General features: G+C 39.6%; 1 pseudogene; it reads left to right on the top strand.

Moving 5' to 3' along the window:
- Positions 1–15157: 15157 nt before the first annotated feature.
- LOC120237983 lies at positions 15158–15584 on the top strand (annotated as a pseudogene).
- The last annotated feature ends 229 nt before the right edge of the window (positions 15585–15813 follow it).

The following is a 15813-nucleotide window of genomic DNA, read 5'->3' as shown; positions in this document are numbered from 1 at the left end:
CCGTGCGACCGCCGAGCGGCTCTCCGCACCTCGTGCTCCGCCACGCCCCAGGCTGGGACGCGTGCTCCCTTCTGGGCGCCCTAGAAAGCGCCTTCTGGGGCTCGTTTCTGTTTTCTGTTTCTCGTGCTGTGTGCCGTCTTGGCCCTTCCTGCAGCTGCGTGAAGGTGTTTTCTGCAGGGCAGACAAGCTTCGCCAGCTGTACACCAAACGTTGTCACTTTAGCAATGAGGAGCAAAGTCCCGGGAACCTAACCAGGCTCCGGGTGGCTTTTTACACACATGTATGCGTCTAACAGGTTACGAGGCGAGTCCCATGGTAACCCTGGGCCAGCTCCAAGTCTTCGTATTTCACAAAAGCATTAAATATGCCGTCATCAGGGCTGCTGTGTGTGGGGCTCGTCCTCACCACATTCATCTGGCTCCCGTGTCCCTTCCCCCCCGGGAGACTCAAACATTTAATTTCCTAAGCTTTAGGAGTTTTCAAGTGAGAGAGATTTCTCACATCAGGGGAAAAAAAAAAGAGGTTCTGACTCAGCAACAGACTTGTTGAGGCTTGCAAAATGGAAGGGGAGAGAGCTTTCCATGGTACAGCTCTTGTTGGAAGCGATAGAAGAGGAGCTAATCCTGTGTATTTCCTTTTCTAAAGAAGCACTTAACAGAGCGACAAAAATTACAGTGAGGGTCTAGATAAAGAATAACAGAATGATCCTGTTTTGTAGTTTTAACTTTTTCTTGGCACTTAGGAAGTGAAACTATTGAAAGAACCCTAGAATGCAGTCCAATCCCAAAAGCAATAGAGGGGGTGTTCAGAATACTTGATTTTTTAATTCTTTTTTTAAATCGAGATGTAACTGACCTATAATACTGTCTGGATTTAGGTGTACAACGTAATGATTTGATATATCTATTTATGCTGGGAAGTAACTACCGCAGTAAGTTTAGTTAATATCCACCACCACACATAGTTAATTTTTTTTTTCCTGGTGAGACTCTACTTGATTTTGATTTACAACTGGTCTAAAATTAAATAGTGTTATAGATTATAAAAGTACTGATGTAGGCAGAGTGTACTTTGTGATGAGTCCTCATTCTATTAAATTTCATTTCTGCTTTTGTTATTTCAGTGTTTCAAATTTTGTGAATCAAAATGAATACAGTAGAAAGAGAACAACATTGCAGAGGGAATTATGCTTCATGTATTATATTTATGTCTGATAGCCTGTCTAATGAAGTTTGATATTGCCTTTACAATAGAAAAAAGGGTTTTAAAAAAACTCAAATGATTCAGAAATTGGTCAGGTGTACAGAAAATTGATTTGAGTTAATAATCGCAAACCATTTTTAACAATCAGGCAAAATATAGAACAGGAGAAGTACTTTTATTGTTCTAAGTTACAATGTCTAGAAAATAACCTAGGCTCATTACAATTAAAAATATAAGTGGCCATTTTCACAGCATCCATTGACATATTCTTAACTATTATTCATTAATATATTTGGTAGGGAAAAACTGCTTCACAACTGAAGACTATAAGACAGTCTTGAAAATGAACACATTTTTTTCTAAGTGAAGTTATATTTGGAATCATCTGCCGATCCAACAACAAATCTTGAAAGAGGAAGAAAATATAGGCATGAAAATTAGCTCAATCATCCACTAAAATTGCAGTTAGTGTGATGTAAGGAGGAGAGAGAGCATACATTTACAAGCCAAATGCTACAATTCTGGGCTAAAGTTTGAATAAAAACAAGATTTCATGGTGTTCTGATACTGGTTTTGTTTTGGATTTAGAGACCTCCAAAACAGGAAAAAAGCTGTCACATTTGGTATTACACAATAAGGTCAAATTTCATATTAAGTACACCAAATTCCAAAATCCAACTATCAGACCCTCTGCTCACCACTTTAACATCTCAGAGAGTGTTGTGAGGATCCTTTTTTTTTTTTTTGAGAGGAAAGTTATATCGTGAAATCTCTGTCTTTTAAGCTTGCGAGCATACCATCAATGAAAATATTCAAACAAAGATTTCCTATAGTGGAGGTGCAGGGGGACCAGAGGGGGGTGTGTTGTGGTTTTCTAGCAGACCCAATGCCAAAATCTTATGAGGGTATATTCTCCGTTAACTATATGATCATCAGCTCAGTCCCTGACCTTGTTCAACAGTCTCTTGATCATTTTCTACCACTTTCTTGGGCCAGTATCTTTAAAATATTCTTGCTACAACCTAGCATACACATACACATGTGCAGCTAAAAGAAAGCTGTAAGCAGTTCTTACTCTTTATACATGCAGTGAACTCTATTTTTAAATTGTATTTACTGTTTTAAACCAAGTTAATCTCCAATCATTAAGCTGATTTATAAGTCCCACCATTAGGTCGTGAATTGAAATGTATTATTTTTTTAAAGTTTATTTATTGGGAGTGAGAGAGAGTGCATATGCACATGAGTGGGGGCGGGGCAGAGAGAGGAAGAGAGAGAATCCCAAGCAGTCTCCACACTGGCAGCGCAAAGCCAGAGCCAGATGAGGGGCTCTATCCCATGAACTGGGAGATCATGACCTGAGCCAAAATCAAGAGTCAGATGCTTAACAAACTGAGCTACCCAGGCACATGCGCCATGAGTTGAAATTTATTATCACTGTCCTAGAAGACTATTTCATACCTTCTCCTCTATCTCAAAGCCTCCTCACACCTTCTCTCCTACCCTCATTCTGAGCTGCTGACCTGGCTTTCTACTTCACTGAGAAAAAAGAAGGAATTACAGGAGAGCTTCCCCAGGTCTTCACTGCACCCTTTTCTAGTCACTGTGCATCTGTTCCTATGCACCTTCTTCCTTCCTGCTACATGGAGATCTTGCCCACATCCCACACTCCCATATAAGGCCAGCCCCTCCACTGACGCACCAGATCCTTCCTGCACCTGTTCAGGGCATGGCTTCACAGACATCCCAGGGGTCTCATAGACATCCTACATTTACCATGTCCAAAATTGAACCCCCCCCCCCCGCCATCTTGGTAAATGGCACTCCATTGTTATAGCTGCTCAGGCAAATAAATAAATAGGTCATCCTTGACTTCTATTTTCTTCCAGCATATTCAAACCATTATTACCTGCTGCTTATCATACCTTGAAGTTATACCCAAAATCCAACCACTGCCCACCACAAACAACCTGGACCAGGCAACATGACCTGTCCCTTGGCTTGTCGCCTTCACCTCCTATCTAGCCCCCCAGCTTGTGGTCTCATCTCCCTACAGCCTATTCACACAGCAGCCAAAAGTCTCCTTTCAGAATGGAAGACAGATCATGTCAACCTCCCTGACCAAATACTTATATTTTCCTAGAATAACTGTCAAAACATTTTCAGTGACTAAATGGTTATTCACAATTGCCTTCTGCCTCCACTAACCCTATGACCACTTCTACCCACAATGGAATGCTTATTTCTTTAATACTCCAAGCCAACTTGGCCTCAGAGCCTTTGCCCTTGTAATTCTCACTCCCTGGAATATTTGTCCCCAAAGTACCAGCAGGGCTCTCATGGTTTTCACGTCTCTGACTCATTTCTTTTAGGTCTCAGCTCAGCTCTTTTTCTCTCATTTCTTTCAGGTCTCTCTGCTCATTTTCTCAGTGATATCTTCCCTGACCACCATTGAAATAGTAGCCCCTTCCTTCCATTCCAGTCTCCCTATTATTCACGAATGGTTTGTTCCCGCCCCCCCCCCGCGGTCTGACACTCTATGTACCTACATTGTTTATCTTCCTATTAGATCACAAACTCCACAAGGAAAGGTGCACTGTTTTGTTCACTGCTGCATCTTCGGCACTTGGAACAATGATGCCTGGCACACAGTAGGCAACTGTTAATTGTGCATGCACTGAATAATAGCTATAAGTACACTATAGCAATATGAGGGTCCACTTACCAGCTACTTATATGTTGGCAGAAGTTACCCAAACACCACCCACAGGCGCCTAGGAATTATACGGAAGGCAAGATTGTTCCAGACATCAACAGGATAAATGTGTGAGGATGCACAGATCGGGCAGCTCAAGATCGCAACACAAAGGAATAGATCACCCTGGACTCCAGGACACAGGATTCAGGCTTAAGAACCTAGAGAAGAACCCCAGGCTTGAGGGACTAGGATACTGAGAAAGGAGAGTGAAATAGAAGGGTTCCTTACAGGAGTGGAGCAAAGACAAGGAGTCAGGGCTCCAGCTCATAGAAAGGGAATGAATTCATGTAGAATGACAGTGAGGCCAACCGGATGCTGAGCAGCCAAGCTGCTGGCTTCCTAGGGCTCCCCACCCTGGGAATGTTACTGACCCCATAGGGTGGGAGAGGGTTACTCTTCAGTGGAAGCTCATTAGCCTGACTTTGCATTGGGTGTAAAAATATAAATTAAGGCCCATACTGATCTCATACAACTTCAAGTTGCTTTACTGACACAACAACTCCAGAGTACCACCGTCTTTAGTACTTACTGGTTGTTTTTTTTTTTCTACTTTTCTAAACCTTTCTTCATACTCTTCTCCGTTGCCTTCCTTCTCTTTACATATCCCTCACATGTTGGAGTTCCTTAGGCTTATATTGTTGGTTCTCTACTTCTACATGCTCTTTCTAGGTGACCTTATCCACTATCATGTTTTCAAGTATCATCTATATGCTAATGTGCCAAACTCATATTTTCCACTGCCTATTAAACAGCTTGACCTTGGATCAGACACATCAATTCAATATGTCCACACCTGAACTTACCATCTTCCCCCAAACCTGTTCCTCCTCTTTTGCTCATTCTCTGGGTTGATGGCATCATTACACAAATTGCTCAAGCTGGAAACATGAGTCATCCTCTTCTTCCCTCTCTCTTATCCTCCAAAAACAGTCAGTTACCATACTCTCAATTCGGTTGCAGAAATAGTGCTCAAATGTTGTCTCCTCAGTCCGCTCCTCTACCTGTGTCTTAGCTCTCAGTCTTTTCTCTGACCTTCCCTGGTGCGCAGACTCTAGCTGGTGTCCCTACCATTTCTTCTTCTGAATCTCTTCCCTTTGGTAGCATCAACAAATGGCTAATATCCGGTCACACATCCTGGTCAATAAGCACCTCCCTAGCTTCCACCCTATCATGTCCAAACTTGCTGGTGAATAGGACCCTTCAGAAGTTATTTGCAATATGCCTCTTTGCCTTTATCTCCTGTCACTCTCCATAGTACCCAGTCTTCTGGATCAGACAAGTCTTTTCATAGCTCTGGGCCTTTGCACATGATGTTTCCACTTTCTGAAATGCCTCTTACATTTTTTCATCCGCTAATGCACCCTTACTGTTCAAGAGACAGTTCAAATGCCATAGCCTTTCCTGACTCTTCCTGGACAGTGAGTTAAAGCTTTTTCTACGTTCTCATACAACATTGTCATAATAATGTTTTCTTAGTAGGACACTTGTCACATGGACAATTATTATCTGTCTCCTTAGTTATCTGCCCTTTTATCTCTGAGTTGCTCTAGGTCATGGACTTTCCTTATGTATCTCTGCATCCCTTTGCCTGTCATTATACCTGAAGTACAAGTGCTCAGTACAAGTTTGTGGATTTGTAATTGCAGTAAGTGCTGTAGGAAGGAGAGATGAAAGGCAGGAAAGGAGAGGAAGAAGGAAAAGAAAGGAAGGAGTGAAGAAAAAGGGAGGGAAGAAGGAAAATGTTTCTGAAACACACCTAAAAGGACATATGCCATTTACTAGAGAACCATAACATTAGTGACCTAATGTTTGCTAGAAAAGAGAGAGAGAGAAAAAGAATAGGCTATAAAAATAACAACAACAAAATCTCACTCTCCTTTTCATTGTTTTCTTTTGCAAGACCAACCTGAAAACTCCATTCCAGTTATTGTGCTATTCAAGGATGAATGCATTGACAAAGGAAAAATATCTAGAATATTTCCCTGCTGCTAATGTGTAGACTCCAAACACAATAAAAGGTCTTCACAGGTTATGTTACCCTTTGTGGAATCTGGGAGATTTGTCATCCAATTCCAGTACTCCCACCTCTGAGACAAGCTGGCAACCTCTGCAGTAATTCCTGACACATGCTCATTGGCACGTAGACAGACTTAACTGTTCCATTGCTTCTTGACTTGTATTTCTAGGTGTAGTTAACTTGGCTAGATTATAAATCTTTGGAGGTAGTGGCTATGCCTGCCTTATATATTCCTTTCTTTCCTTAGTTCATGATGCGTTTATTTAGCCAGAAACTATTTATTGAGTGCTGGGTGCTAGGGATACCACCATGAACAAAACTGAAGACGCATACATTATTCTGTGGCATCACAGAGGCTGTTGATATCAGCTATGATAGTTCCGAGCCCTAATTGTCTAGACAGAGTCATAAACAGTGAGATTCTAGGCTGAAACTGACCTACTAAATTGGAGTCTTACATGCTGCAACATAGCCTTGCTGGGCTGGTCATGGGTGGAGCCCTGGGGTGGATATGGAATATTGAACCAAGGCGACTTCAGCAGGAAGGCAGAAGAAATCACACACTGAAACATATTGTAACCCTAGGGATTCCCATTTATTATCTGCTTAACTTGCCATAGTATACTTTGTGACTAGATAAGCAAATAGTATTCCTATTTCATAGTTAGAAAACAAAGCCCAGAAATAAAGTAATTTGCTTCCAGTAGTTTGCATAGCTTGGGCTTAAAGCCCCCATCTTCCCATTGCTCAGTCTACTGCACCATTAGCTGTCCCTTGGACTATCACCTGAGAAATGCAATTTATCTGAGCCAAACAGACCCATAGGGACATACCCTAAGAGCAATGGTCATTACTTCTACTTAAGGATAATGGATGAAAAGAGTGATCCTTTAAAACTTTTCAGTAAAACCTAACTAAATGAATAGCAGTTGGCAGTAGTGATCTCAGACTGAAAGCATTTTTTTTTTTGAAATACATAGCCCACAAAACTTCAGAAATACTTCTCAAATGTGCATACTAATTTTTCTCCTATTAGAGTAATGAGGCCTGGCAGTATATATTGCATTTAATTATTTTCTTTCATTTTGGAAAGCTAACTCCTTCAATTGATAAATTATTCTCTGCAGAGAAAAGTGTAGAAGAATTTGACTCAATATTAAATATTTAAACTTTATGTAGATGAAGAATATTGCATCTATCAAATTTGATCTTAATATTTTGGAATCATAGAAAGATTAAAAAGTTTAAACATATTTTGGAAACTGTGAATGTTTGGAAAGAAAAATCATGAACTTTATTTGATACCACACATTACACTCCCCCATCTCTGTACAAGAATTGAGTAAGTATAAAGACAAGGTCTGAATAACATTCTGAGGCAAGGGGGGTATTTAATATTAGCCTAGGTTAGTGCACTGTCCTTGCTGCTATCAATTCACTTTTACTGTGCTCTAGGTAGGACTACAGGAGTTCATTGCATCTTGTATCCAAAATTCATGTATAAGTGTAAGTCATTGTAGTAAGTTTACAGAACATAATCCACAGTAAGAAAAAGAAAAATAGGCCTCAATTTGCAATAGAAAAAAATTATAGATAGATTTGTGTGGAAAAAAACTTTAGAAAATTTTAATAAGTACGTGAATCCCATATATATAAATACTAATGTTTTTTTAAGTTTTTTAAAAATGTTTTATTTATTTCTGAGGGACAGAGAGAGAAAGAGAGAGGCAGCATGAGCAGGGAGGGTCAGAGAGAGAGAGAGGGAGATACAGAATCTGAAGCAGGCTCCAGGCTCTGAGCTGTTAGCACAGCCGGGCTCAAACCCATGAACCGTGAGATCATGACCTGAGCCGAAGTCGGACGTTTAACTGAATGAGCCACCCAGACGCCCCAATGTTTTTGATTTATTTATTTTTTTTTTTTTTAAATTTTTAATATTTATTTTTGAGACAGAGAGAGAGCATGAGTGAGGGAGCGGCAGGGAGAGAAGGAGACACAGAATCCAAAGCAAGCTCCAGGCTCCAAGCTGTCAGCACAGAGCCCGAAGCGGGGCTTGAATTCACAAACTGTGAGATCATGACCTGAGCCAAAGCCGGATGGTTAACCGACTGAGCCACTCAGACACCCCAATACTAATATTTTTTAAAAGGCCCACAGTTGATCCATATTTCCCTCACGTTAGGAGACAGGGAAGAGGGATATTCTGGACACATGGGGGCTCTTGTGTCAGAGACCTACCTGGCTTTTAGCCCCTACTCCCAATGTTACTGTGTAACTTCAGCAATTAAGTTTTGGAGACCTTAGTTTTTCTCATCTTTGTGAAAGTGAAAAGAGCAACAACCATAATCTCAAAGTGGAAATTGTGAAAATGATTAGCAATATTTTAGGTAGAGAGTCTTCTATAATGTTTGACACAGAACAGATGTTTCAACAAGCACATAAAAACTCTTAGCTATTATGTGTCTTCATGAAGCTTAAAGCAAAGACTAAACTCCAAGGTCAGATACAAGAACTTAGTGGTAACCCTTGTGTGGGGAGTGGCGGGGGGTGGGGGGTGAGTTGCAATGGATAATGAAAACAAAACAATTATTCAAAACATGCACAAAGATGTTGGTAATGGCTTGATCCCTAAGGAAGACAATTGATGTAAATGGGACAAACTCTGGCTTCAGGACAGAAGTGAATTCCAGTATCAGTTCTGACACCTACTGGGTGGAGTTTATTAACCTAGGCAGATTAACCGTTCTTAGTATCACTTTTCTTCTCCAGTAAGTAATACAGGGAGCCACACACAAAAGATACCCAATGCCGTTACAGCACTGGTCTTCATACTGAGACACATCTAGACCTTCTTTGTTCCATAGATATATAACGTGAGCCACAGATGCAGGCTACATTTGTAATGTAAAATGTTCTAGTAGCCACATCTACGAAAAAGAGAACGAGACAGATGAGATTAACTTGAGTAATACATTTTAACTCAACACATGCAAAATGTTATCATTTCATCATGTCATCGATATAAAAGTAATTATTGATTTTTCTGCATCGATTGATATGATTGTGGTTTCTGTGGTTTATTCTATTAATATAATGTATTACATTGATTTCCAGATGTTAAACCAATCTTACATTTCTGGAAAAAATCCCTCTTCATTATACTGTTTATGTGTGTGTGTGTGTGTGTGTGTGTGTGTGTGTGTATGGCTGGATTTGGATTGCTGAGGATATTTGCATCTATATTCATATACTCATAGAGGATACTGGTCTGTAGTTTTCTTATGATGTCTTTGATTTTAGTATCAAGGCAATACTGGTCCCATAGAATAAGATAATTGAAAACATTGGAAAATATTCATTCTCCTAATTTTTTATAAAAGTATGTGAAGGATTGGTATTAATTCTCCTTTAGAAATGTGCAGAATTCACCAATGAAGCCATTGGGCCTGGGTTTTTCCTTTTGTTTAGTTTTTTTTTTTTATGTTCATTTATTTTTGAGAGAGAGACAGAGAGAGAGAGAGAGAGCACATGATAGAGGGAGGGGCAGAGGGAGAGGGAGACACAGAATCTGAAGTAGGCTCCAGGTTTTGAGTTCTCAGCACAGAGCCTGACGCAGGGCTCAAACTCATGAACTGCAAGATCATGACCTGAGCTGAAGTCAGGTGCTCAACCAACTGAGCCACCCAGGGGCCCCTCTTCGGGAAGTTTTAAAATTACTAATTCAATGTCTTTGTTATAAGTTTATTCAGGTTTTTAATTTCTTCTTATTTCTGTTTCAGTTGCTTGGTTTATTTAATTTGTTGGTCTACAGTTGTTCATAGTATTCCTTTACCATCCTTTTTATTTCTGTGACGTTGGTTTCTAGATCCTCTCTTTTATTCCTGATTTTAGGAACTTGAGTCCTTTATTTTTCTCTTGGTCAACCTAGCCAATGGTCACTTTTGTTGATTTTTTTAAAAGAGCTAACTTTGGATTTCATTGGTGTTCACTATTACTTTTATTCTCTATTTCAATTATTTGTGCTTTAATATTTATTATTTTCTTCTTTCTACATGCTTTGGTTTTAGTTTATTCTTCTTTTGCTAGTTTTTTCAGGCAGAAGTTTAGGTTATTGATTTGAAATCTTTATTCTTTTCATAAAAACATGCATTATAGCTGTTCCTTTCTGACTGCTGTTTTAGTTGAGTCTCATAAGTTGCAGTATGTTGCATTTTGTTTTCGTAAGTGGCAGTATGTTGCTCTTTGTTTTCATTTGTCTCAAATTATTCTGTAATTTGCCTCCGGATTTCTTCTTTGACCTATTTGTTATTTAGGCGTGTTTTGTTTAATTTCTGCATATCCATGAATTCTCAAATATCTTTCTGTTATTATGACTTGAATTTCATTTGATTGTGGACAAAGAACATACTTTGTTTCATTACATGATTTTAGTTATTGAGATTTGTGTTATGGCTTCGTAACACATGCTCTCTATACTGGAGGATGCTCTATGTGCACTTGAGAAGATCTACTTTGCTGATTGGAGTGTTCTATAGATAATGTGTTATATTTAATTGCTTTACAGAGTTCAAGTTTTCTATTTCCTTGTTGATCTTGTGCCGACTTGTTCTATCCATTACTGAAAGTGGGTTATTGAAGTTTCCAAATATAATTGTTGAATTGTCTATTTTTCCCTTTAACTTCTGCATCTTATTTCATGTTTTGGGGGACTCTCTTATTAGATGCATTATGTTTATAATTGTTTTGTCTTCCTAATGGATTGTCCCCTTTATTATTTTGCCCTCCCCCCCCTTTTTTTATTCCTAGGAACAAATTTTGTCTTTAAGTCTATTTTGTTGGATACTAGTATAGCCACTCCAGCTCTCTTTAGGATACCATTTACATGATATATATTTCCCTATTCTTTTACTTCCCACTTGTATCTTTGAATCTAGTGTGTCTCTCCCAGATGGCATGTAGTTGGATCAAGTATGCTTCATTCTACCATATTCTGCCTTTCGACTAGAGAGAGACACACATTCTAATTAGAACGAGGCCCTCATTATTGCACCAACTGTACATTCATTGCTCTCATTACAAATTAGTTAATGAGAACTAGCATATTTATTCATCTTTTTATAATTCATGGAAATGGGTTATTTATATTGGACTTCTTTTAATCTTGACTACTTTTCATAATCTTATAGGATTCATTTTGTAATGTATTTCCCAATGTTTTTATAATATTTCTCGCAATGCTTTTCAGCACATTGATTTGAAATAAAAAGATGAAGGCAGAATTTTTCTGCAAGAAAGTGTGATTTGGCCTATTGGTTTACCAATAAGACATGTGATGGACTGTTTCCATAAATTGAGCTAAAATGCAGCTCCACAGTTTTGATTTCATATATACATATAAAATTCAGGGAGAAAGTATAATGGGTATGTGAGTTTAAAGAGAAAAATGAAGGTTCCAGGCATTGTTCTAAGTGCCATGCAAGTGCCCTTCCATTTCATATTCCGCAGATGAGAAGAGAGAAGGGTGAACTTGTTCAAGGTCACATTAGTGCTTGGGAGCCTGGATTTAAACTCAGGTGATGTAACACCAGAGGCCACCTGCACCTAAGTCCCCCTTTATGGAATGAGCTGAGTCAGAGTGACAACTGCGTGTCACTTGGCCGCTTGAAATTGTTGTCTTGACAGTTCAAATATCCTCAAAGTAACTGCGTGAGATGGAGGGAGGGCACGATATTATTACTGAGTAAATGAAAGCTAAAGTTAACTGAATTCATGAGGAAACACACCTCATAAGTAGCAAAACTAAGCAAAATCACCATATTCTGAGTTATACCCCGTGTCCTCTTTCCATCTTGATCCTCATGACTCCAGCTGTTTCCCTTATGATTCAAAAAGATGGAATGCCTCAGCAGGTGTCCAGAGGAATCTGGATAGAGTGGGTGTGGAAAGAAGCAAGAAGACTCTTTGACTAGCAGGATCTACTTCCTTGAGGAAATTAGGAACATTGGGTCTGGTAAGATTGTAAGATGTCTGTGGGTCTAACTTGCTGTTAAATACTACCATAGTCTCTCCTTTATTAATAATCACAAGTGTTCACAATTTAGACACAACCCATTTGTAAAAAAAAAAAAATACTGGTTTGTTGACTTTAAATGTAAATGAAAGATAATCAATGGATTTGTTATTTATTCATCCTTCTTGGGGACATAATCTGGAATCTGTCCATGGGTGAAACATCAGGCATCCCTTGACAGTATAAAGGTGCCACACTCTTTAAAGGCCTCTGTGGTTGGTTCATTTCCTAAGGAGCATAAGATGTGCCCTCTTCATAGGAGAATGGAAAGAGAACAACGGGTACTGAATTTCTGTAAGCATTTGTTTAACCTAATCCCCTACCACACATAGACTTTTCTCTGATGGCTGGTCTCCTTAGATAGGAGAGACTCACAAAAGATTTCAAAGGAACTGAAAATGAGATTGATAATAAGCTTTCTACTTGTGTTCAGCTCATTCCAGTTTAGAAAAAAAGTGTCCTGGTGCAGCTGACAGATACTGCCTTAGCTTAAATTTTATGAATCAGAGGCAGGTTTGTTCTGCCACTTCTCTGCCATTATACAAGATTAGCTATATTGCCAAGTTTCACCATTGCCAATATAGACTCAGAAACAACAAATACCACAGAGGATTTGAAGATAAAAAAAAAAAACTCCTATTTTGTAAGTTAAGCGCAGACATATTTATTTATGCAGAAGGTGAAACTCTATCCTCAGTGTGGCCTATATATATATTTAATCCCATGACTTCTAAAATAAGCAATGTTATGATGATTAAAACAGAGGCACCTGTGTTCTTCTTGTTTAAGGAAAGATGGAAAGGGGGGAAATGGTGGGGGAAAAGGAGAGAGGCAAACCATGAGAGACTCTTGAATGCTGACAAAAACTGAGGACTGATGGATGTGGGGAGGAGGGGGGATGGGCATGGAGGAGGGCACTTGTGGGGATGAGCACTGGGTGTTATGTGTAAACTAATTTGATAATAAACTATTTGTAAAAATTTAAAAAAAAAAAGAAAAGATGGAATGAAGAAAAGGAATTCCGTAATTCTTGTCTATATATGAACTAACACAAAATATTAACTGTTAACAATTTATAATGTTAAATATTAACATTTACCTACTACTCTCTTACATGCAAGGTGCTATTCTAAATATTTAATCCACTTTACAACTCTATGATAAATACTATTATTGTCCTCATTTCACAGGTGAACAAACGGAGGCATAGAAGTGTTAAGCAGCTTGCCTGAAACCACAGAGCTAATATAAAGCCAAAATCCCAGAGCTCTTGCTCTTGATCTGCTGGGCTATAATTGATGAGTCCAATAACTTCGTCCCCACTGAACTGAAAAGACTTCCAAAAAGTGGTGGGACTTTAGAAAATCTTTCAAAGACAGGAGTAAATTTAGAAAAGTGAAAAGTTAGAGGATTTACAGTGCTTGTCAGTAAACGCACTTTTGTGTAGCTTTGCCAGATTTTTCTTCCACTTATCTCAGATAACTGAGTCTCATTGAAATATGCAACAATGTATGTCTAGGCAGCAGAGTCATGACGGTGTGTCAGGTCTCTCAGAAGATGGCTTTGTGCTGGGATGGTTTACCTGTTGATCTTACTGAAACAGGGGCCACCAATTTCCACTGATGCATTCCAGACCACTGATGACACCCCTTAAACACCATACAAATGAATGCCTTTCCATCTTTCTTCCCTTCCTCCCTCCCTTCTATTCTCTAAGTCAGTGAAATTACTTTCAATGGACAGGCTCTGTGCCAGGTGCTGATGATTAAATAAATACATATGTACATAGTTCCTGGCCTTTATGAAGACTCAAACATTGTTTTAAAAATGGTCATCTGTTCATGGTATAAGCAGGTGCAAAAGCAGGAATGGTTACTTCAATCTGGGGCTTTGGGAAAGGCTTCATAGAAGAGGCTGTACTGGAACTTAGCCCTAAAAATGTAGGATGGGGATGGGGACGGGGTGGTCAGAGCAGAACTATAAGAGCATTCCAGGAAGAGGGATCGACAAGAACAGCAAATTATTGGGGGAGGAAAAACAGTAGATCACATTGGAGGAAGTGGAGAGAAGTTTACCTGAATGAGGGCAGACTGTGACATGCAGCCATTAGAACGAGGCTAGAGAGGCAGGCAAGGGCCAGACCAGGAGAGAGAAAGAGAAGTCTCATCACTGAAAATCCACTTCCAGGACCTAACCACACCTGTGAATGGTGATCATATTTTAAAAATTCCCTGAAGTTCATCTAAGACCTCAACACTACCTGAAACACTGGATACTTTTACTAACGTTACGGTAGCCTCCTAACTGGTCTCCTCACTTCCGCTCCTGCCCTCTTATAATCTTTTCTTATAACCCTTTCTCCTGTAGTTTCTGTTGCACTCAGGTGCATCATTCACTTGCTTATAATCTTTCAGTGTCTTACTTGCCGTGGCCTATGAGGCCCTGCATGATCCACTGTGAACTTGCACCGTTCTCCCCCTCTCTCACAACCACATAGGTCTTTCAGTTTGTCAAGCACTCCAAGATGTCCCCTGGCCCAGAAGACTCTTCTCCCAGCTGCATGGCTTGCTGCTTCTCTTTCATATCTCATCTAAATGGGATTTCCTCATAGAGATCATCATGGACCATCTGCTCCAAAGTACCTCCCTTCTTAGGCCATCCTTTATTTCCTTGCTAGCTCTTACCACCAATCTGTACAATTTAATTAATTAATTAATTTTATGGTCTATTTATTTCACCAAATGTATGATCCATGACAGACTAATGCCCTGCCTTGTTTTGACTTATCCCCAGCTGGTTCCTTAGCCCATGGCACAGAATATACTCTTGAGAGAATTATTCTATGTTAAATGAATATAAATATCATGAATCTTTGGTATGTAATGATCTTTCCTTTCTTTTCCTTAAAAAAGAAAAAAGTCTAGACTGCTGGTTCCCAAACTGTATTTTAATCAGTAATGAATTAAGATAAAAAAGAAAGAAAACAAAAGACAAACTATGTTGTCGAGTTTTTATTATTAAGTCTACACATAAACCAGATCAAACCTGCACACTTTTCCTCTTCTTTGGTGCTGTCTGTTGTGGTGGCAGCCATCTCTTATTTGGAATCATGGCTGCCCTCAGACCTCTGATGTAGCTCAAGATCATTAAAAGGAGGACCAAGAAGTTCTTCTGGCACCAGTCAGACCAATGTGTCAAAATTAAGTGCAACTGATGGAAAACCAGAAGCATTGACAATAGGGTGGACAGAAGATTCAAAAGTCAGATCTTGATGTCCAACACTGGTTACAGGACCAACAAGGAAACAAAGCACATGCTTCCCAATGGCTTCCAGAAGTTCCTAGTTCACACTGTCAAGGAGCTTTAAGTGCTGCTGATGTGCAACAGATATCACTGCAGAGAGATTGCTCACAATGTCTCCTCAAAGAACCACAAAGCCATTGTGGAACCACAAAGCCCTTGTGGAAAGAGCAGCCCAGTTGTCCACCAGAGTCACCAATCCCAATGCCAAGCTGCACAGCAAAGACAATGAATAGACCGCTTATGTGCATGTCATATTATGTGAATAAAACCATAAAACTAGAGGCACGTACGTGGCTCAGTCAGTTGAGCATCTGACTTTGGCTCAGATCATGATCTTATGGTTGACAAGTTCAAGTCCTGCATCAGGCTCTGTGCTGACAGCTCAGAGCCGGGAGCCTGCTTCAGATTCTGTGTCTCCCTCTTTCTCTGCCCCTCCCCTGCTCATGCTCTGTCTCTCTGTCT

Source organism: Hyaena hyaena, unplaced genomic scaffold (assembly GCF_003009895.1).
Source record: "Hyaena hyaena isolate Hyena2069 unplaced genomic scaffold, ASM300989v1 scaffold_195, whole genome shotgun sequence".
Classification (NCBI taxonomy): Eukaryota; Metazoa; Chordata; class Mammalia; order Carnivora; family Hyaenidae; genus Hyaena; species Hyaena hyaena.
The sequence above is the reverse complement of the archived record's forward strand: the minus strand, read 5'-3'. Positions and strand labels throughout refer to the sequence as shown.